The following is a 7113-nucleotide window of genomic DNA, read 5'->3' as shown; positions in this document are numbered from 1 at the left end:
GAGCATTGCCAGTCTGTCTCCTTCCCTTGCACCCGATGGAAAGGAGATGCTGGGTGGCCTGTTTGAGGGACAGGCCGCGGTGCACGGGGCGCTCAGTGTGCTCGGTGGCCCCTGACCGCACAGGGACCTCTGGGGGTCCCACTGTACCAGATGGGGACGTAGCAGCAGAGTGACCTGCCTGGGTCCATCTGCGCAATGGCCACCCCGCAGCCCTTGCGGCGACAGTACCCGAGGCGAGATCAGTCCCAGCTGGGGGGGGGCGTTGGATGGTTTCTCTGGCCCTGTTGTGCCTGTAACCGTCTGGGTCTGTTTCTCACTGCTTGCGTGGAAAACTGGTGCCCTCGCATGCAACCATCCTTGCACACGTGTGCTTTACATCAAATGCTGACTCCAAGAGCAGTAGCATTGAAAAAAGTCCCCACAGATAAGAATATTTCCCCAGATAGTAACATAAAGTAAAAGTCAAGGGGCTATTTAAAAAAAAGGAGGTGGAGGAGGAAAAAATAAATAAAGTGAGGCTTTTTATTTTGCCTTCAAGGAAAGCAGTACTTACCTTTATCTTAGAGCTGTTTTTAAAAAATCGTTTTCCTTTTCCATACTGACCTTTCTGAAGCAGATGAAAGGAACAGCCTTTAGAGAACAGAGCTGGGTAAGGCAGAAACCTCTCATCTTCCTCCTTCTCATCCAGGGCACCGCATCCTTGCTCCCTACATCCCTCGCTCTTGGCGTTGGTTTCTAGGGGAGGATGACATCGGCTCCGTTCTGTTTCTTGATTGACAGGCTCTGACCCCCTCCCCACCCCTGGCTTGGTTGATATTTTCTTGGTCTGTTTTCTCCTACTGAGCCCAACGCACTGATGTGACAAGCTTGAGGCTCAAGACCTTTCAAGAGCAAAAGTCTGGGCTCCCATAACACAGGAGGTCCTGTCCAGTCTTCTGTGGCAGGGGTTGTAAGAAGTCCTTCTGGTGCCCAAAGCCACCGGAGAAGCAGTGGTGTTTGCGTTTGGTCAGGGCAACACTGTGTCTCCCAACATTCCGGTATGGCCTGAAAACTTGGAAGTGTAAGCACGCGGCACAAAGAAATTGTCCTCAGGACCCCAGCTGCTGCTACCTGGCCAGGGAAACCAAATGGCTGGGAGAGCTTCTGGGGCTGACAGTGCCAAAGAGGGACCCTGGCAGCTCCCCGCAAGGCAGGGACAGGGCTGGCACCGCTGCTGGGCCAGGGATTCATCCTGGCAATCCTGCATGGTAGCTGGTGAAAATCTATCAAAGCTGAGATGCACTGAGCAAACCAACTCGCCGGTAAATGAAGTGGCATTTTTCCAGAGAAATTTTCGCTCAGCAGAAACTGTGCGGCTGCATCTGATATGGACTCTGTAAATGGCCATTAGCCTGTTGCGGATGAGAGCAATATAATTGAATTTAAGGAAAAGGTTTAGGAGGGAATAAACTTTTTCTTTTGCATAGTTTCTGGGAAACTCTTTTGGTTTTTTTCTTCAGTTAATAGCTGAAAATGTCAATAGGTTGCAGTTAATACATGGAGACAAAAATAAGAACCAAGGGAGGGCAAATGAGAAGGAAAACTAGGGATGTCCATCTTCACTAGAGCTGGCCGTATGTAGCAATAAACGTTCACAAAATGTGCTTGTGAATAAAACATGCAGACTGTCTTCCTTAGCGATTGTGACCCATTTTATTCCCAAACACTCTGTTGAAAAAAAAAATTTTCTACCCACAAAGATGTTCACGAAAGCAAGCTATCTTATAGAGTAATATGAATAAATATAGTTGAATGCTCAGGCCGGCGTTATTCTCAAAGCCTTTTTGAAGAGCCCTATCAGTTGCATAATAGGCTCGTGGAACAATTCGGCATGATTGTGAATAACTTGCGACGGGGAGAGGACGTTTCTCTCGTGTATGAAGCATGGCGCCTAGCTAGAAGTGATACAGGATGACTTTTGTGACCAATGGTATAAGGTAAACAGTGAGTGAGGAGCAGGATATTCTCAGCAAAAGGGTCCCAACTAAGCCATATGTTAAAAAGCCTTCACGCAAACTGCTTGCCACAGCCATCCGAAAAGCAATCCTGTCCGTAAGTAGACAGGCTGCTGGCTGATAATTCAGGGACAGATAACGGGGCTGTGTTTGTCGGAGGATTTATCTGCAGTGAGCAATTTGATCAGCTTTAATCATATGTGACAGCAATATGAAGTGTAAAGTTGTGGTCAATCAGTTAGAATTAATCCCTCCATCAATGTCACCGAACTGAAGATCAGGGCAAGTTGGTGTTATTTTCTTGCTTAGCCCATCGCCAGGAGGAACGGCTCTCCCTGCCCGCAGGTATCCCCACCTTTCCTGCACTGGCCTACGTTCCTCTTCGTGAGCCTTCCCTGCCGACGGTGTCAAAGGCAGAGAGGGAAATAAGCTATCGGTTCACACAGAGTCCATTCACCTCTGGCTGTCGCAAAGTCCTCTCCAGTGGGTTTTTCATTTTTTTCCGTGTGTAGCAGTGAGTTGCATTTTGTACGCCCAAAGCACCTGGGCTTTCCCGGCGTCTCCCGGATGGCTATTACACATTAAACTATAATTGCACCATCAGGGAGTTTTCCTTTCTGATGCTCTGCCAACATGTTCCCTTTAAAAAAATTATATCTATCGAGGTTAGCAGCTTGGGCAGGAAACAATCCAGACAAATGCAGGCTGCCCCATCTTCAGGCCAATTAATCTGAAACGGATATCCAGTGAGAGGGTGATAGTGGAAATGCTGAATGAGATCTGTGGGGAGCGAACGGCAATTTAGCCGGCCTGTAAACTTGCAATTCAGATGTTGGCAGCAGCACTGGGTGATTATGGGCTACAGAGAGGACAGAGGAGGACTCTGCTGCAGTGGGCAAGGGATGATGCGTCTGTGGGGCGGCACCTACAACGCTGTGCGCTTCAGGCATCCCGGGGCCAGCTCCGTCTTGACAAACTGCTAGCCTTTTCTAGAGGAAAAGGCCAGCAAAGCTGCTAGGTTAGATTAGCATTCTGGTGGAAATAACCTGTTGGTAAAGCGCAGAAGGCTGCGTTGCTCAGACCCCTGCCCAGGAAACAGTTTTCTGTGCAGCGCAGCATGGGCTAAAGGGCTTCCCCATGCAGGGAACGGATCTTGGTAATGCAGAGAGCATCCATGGAAAATTAAGAATGGCACTTTTTGGGCAGAAGCACTGGTAGAAAGCTGGGCGGCTGCCTGGATGGGGCAGTGTGGACTGCAGCAGAGCCCACGGGTAGGGAAGTTGTGAGCGCCTCGTTCCTCCGCTCTGGAAACTCAGCAGAGTCTGCTGCAACTGGCAATTCCTGGCAACCCCCTGGCAGGACAATAAATTAAGAAAACATGAACTAACTTAAAACATGGCAAAGTGAAGAGGAAAAGCCATGTATTTCATTTTCTTTATTCCATCTATGAGGATTTGAGCCTTTCTGGCTTAGAAAGGAATGAAAAATTGTTCCAAATGCTTCATTTTGACAGTACTGAAATGAAACCTTTTGGCTGCCTGAAGAGTTGGTTGGTCACTCTTTTTTTGTGTTTTATATAGAATCATAGAATCGTTAAGGTTGGAAAAGACCCTTAAGATCATCGAGTCCAACCGTTAACCTATCGCTGCCAAGTCCACCACTAAACCATGTCCTCGAGCACCGCGTCTACCCTTCTTTTAAATACCTCCAGGGATGGGGACTCAACCGCTTCCCTGGGCAGCCTGTTCCAATGCCTGACTGCCCTTTCGGTGAAGAAGTTTTTCCTAATATCCAACCTAAACTTCCCCTGGTGCAGCTTGAGGCAGTTTCCTCTCATCCTATCGCTTGTTACTAGGGAGAAGAGACCGACCCCCACCTTGCTACAACCTCCTTTCAGGTAGCGGTAGAGAGCAATAAGGTCTCCCAGCTATGCAGGCTGTGATGAGCCCATGAAGATTTTGGTGCCATCAGATCTGAATCTATGTTGGAGAAAGCATTACCAGTTGTATTCAGGTTCAGCATCAGCCCGTTACCAGTGGAGAACGGGGGGGGCTTGGGATGGGGGCATGACTTTCTCCAAGGAGTGCCATGAAGTCTGTGATAAGATTAGTAGTAATCTGATGAACATTAACCAATGGGGGAGGAATGTGTCTAGGAAAAGTTTGATAGTGAGGTCTAATAGTAAGAAGGAGATTACTCCGAAATAATGAATGCCTTTGCACTACAAATTGATTTGGAAAAAGAAAGGAGTTTTCACTCATTTTCTCTCTCCTGTTTGATTTGTAGTTGTAATGCAAATAACACAATATCTATAAACCCTTTCTCATAAGCTCTTCTTCCATTCCTGACCCTACCTTAGAAAAAACCCTTAAAGCAACAGAAAACCTCAGACCATAACGTTCAGGAATGGGTAGCATGCACTGTTTTTATATAGATTTTAGTCCTGCTAGTTGTGCTATTTAAGAATGAATTGGATGCAGCAGGGAGGTCAGCAAGAGCTGTTGTTAATAGCCACTCTCTTTCAAGATACATATAAAAAACCCCAAACACATTCCCTTTATGAAATACACAGCTGAAATGATAGGAGCTGTTATCCAAATTGCAAGCGGTACAAAAGGTGGGTCAGGTATCTGAGCTATGGGAGGAGAGGTGTGACCAGAGATGAGAGTAACTGAGTGTATGCACAGGAGGCCAGTGCGGGGCAAGGGAAGGAGCTGCATCATTTTGTGCAGAAAAGCCACAAAAATATCACAGAAGCAGATAAAGGAGGATGTAAGCAAACATCAAAGAAGGGCTTGTAGCACCACTTTAGAGAGTTTTAGAGGAAAGGAGCCTGAAACAGTGAATGGGAAATCTCTCCTTTGTTTCCCTTCTGTGTTTAGGAAAACAGGCTTTACCCTTGCTTGCATCCTCAGTCCTTCTTCCAAGGAGAAAGATGTCCCCTGCGAGTGGCTCGCCGTGTGCCCTGTTGCAGGACAGGCAGGCTGCGAGGGCACGGCAGCGGGGGGTGCTGAGGGGCAGCCGGGGCACTCGTTTTCTCTCTAACACTCTGCTCCCCAGTTGCTCAAAATGTTCATCTTTCAAGCAATGGTCACTGTTCTGGCCTGGGTCTGTGCAGAAAGGTTGCCTTCTCTGGAAAATGTGAAGACACATGGTTCGACCGATTATCAGGAAGAAAGCAGGGATGTTCTTAGCAGTCTTTTGGCCAAAACCTGGGAGAATGAAAGGCTGAAATTAGGCAGGGAAGTAACCTCTGCTACGAAGAGCTCTTTCAGCTTATGCCTGCAAAGTTGGCTTTCTTTTGAGCACATTTTGATTGCTTTAAAGTCATGTTCTGTGCATGCACGGTACTTTTTTGTGTGACTAAGCTCTCGAAGTGAGCAGCTGAACAAGGCTTTGCAGTCTGCATGAGTGGCTGATTTCCCTGCACAGTGGCAAGCCTGGTTAAACGTATCGTGGGCTGTGCAAAATGCATGCAGAGCCCTGGTCTGACCCCCCTGCAAAGCTTGGAGAGGGGCAGAAGACCCTGTACCACAGCTCCCTGGTGCTTGTTAGAGGCAAAGAGCATGCTGCTGGAATGGCTGGCAGGACAAGCAGAAACAGGGGCAAGGCCGGAGGGGAGCGGCAATAAACAAACCTGTCCTGCTCTTGGGCTTTACGCGGAGGCGTGCCGGTGTGTGGAGTGGAGGTGGGTGCCCCGCTGGTGACCCCCAAGAGCCAGGGTAGACTGCTTCACCACTGTGGACCACTTGAATGCTGTTTCCCTCCATAGCCCACTGCTTCCTCCCCCATGGGAAGGGGAGCAGCATCCTCAGAGGGCTGGGTAGCACCTCGAGACCTTCGGGAGCTCAGTTTGGAGGCCCCTGTCGTGCGCTGCAGTCCTGGTCTGGCTGTAAAACAGGAGTGGTAACAGGAGCTGGTGGTGCCGTGTCTGGCATCCCGTGGGATGGGAAGCTTGGTCTGAACCAAAGGGGCCATTTAGCGTTGTGAATTATTGAGTGCTTTGCAACGCAGAGGAGCCGACTGAGCCAGCTGAGGTCGGGCAACCTGCGCTTCGCTTTTAGAAATGCTGGCTGACTGGGGGCCAAAGCACCCCTCCAGCTCAGCAAAGCCGCGGTGTGCAGGCTGGAGCCCCCCACAGCAAGGTGGGGACGTGGGGGGCAATGGGAGGCAATGCTGGGGGTCTCACTGGTGGCGGGCCGGGCGGTGGGAGTGAAGGAGATGGGGATGCGCTCTCCCTCCGGGGCTGGGGAGAGCAGGCTGGGCAGTGAGCTGTGAGCCTGCTGCTGGTGCTTAATATTTATTAATGACTTGAAAAAGTGGGGGAAGCAGCGAAGCAGCAAGTTTTGCAGATGGCATGAAATTATTTAGGTTAGAGAAGACTGTGCGGGCACCCGTTGGGACTTACCCAAGGTAGGCGAAGGGGCAGGCGAGCCTTGCTGTTGACAAACACGTTGGAGAAGGCTGCCTCCGCGCCGCCGCTGCCTCGCAGGGTCCTGAATTGAATGCAGCCGCCTGGGTGATGGCGGGGGGAGGCTGGGTGTCACCGCACACAGTTCAGTGGGAACATCTGCTCAGTCTGCAGCAGCTGTCTCAAAAGACAACAAAATGGCTGGCTATATAAAGAACAGGATAAAAAAAAACCCATGCTGAAAATACCACCTTTCTGCTGTCTAAGCAGAGCAGGTGAATTATGGGCTGGAGTCATCCTCTCGTTGCATGAGTAATGTAGATGAGGAACGAGGAGCAAAACTAGGCAAAGAAAATGGGCAGAGAAACTGAAAATAGCACCTGTCTTGTTCCCACTTGTATGAGGAGGTTTGTGGTGAGGTGTTTGAAAAATAAAGACAAATCAGTTTATCCTCCTAAATAAGCCACAATCAAAGAGACATCCGTTGACAGTGATGGACAAAATGGCTAATGTGGGCAAGGGGATAGACACTTTTAAGCAGTGCATCATCAGCCCGGGGGATGAGATGGTGCAAGATACATTGTGCACGCCAAGAGTCCAGCGTGATTCAGGGTAGGACTGGACGTGCCGGTGAATCACAAAGACATTCATGTTTTGTGTCGGGGTTAGGAGTTGGCATGGCAGGTACTGGCGTGCAGCTCCTACGAG

Source organism: Platalea leucorodia, assembly GCF_965183815.1.
Source record: "Platalea leucorodia genome assembly, chromosome: 2".
Taxonomy (NCBI): Eukaryota; Metazoa; Chordata; class Aves; order Pelecaniformes; family Threskiornithidae; genus Platalea; species Platalea leucorodia.
Note: the sequence above shows the minus strand (reverse complement) of the source record.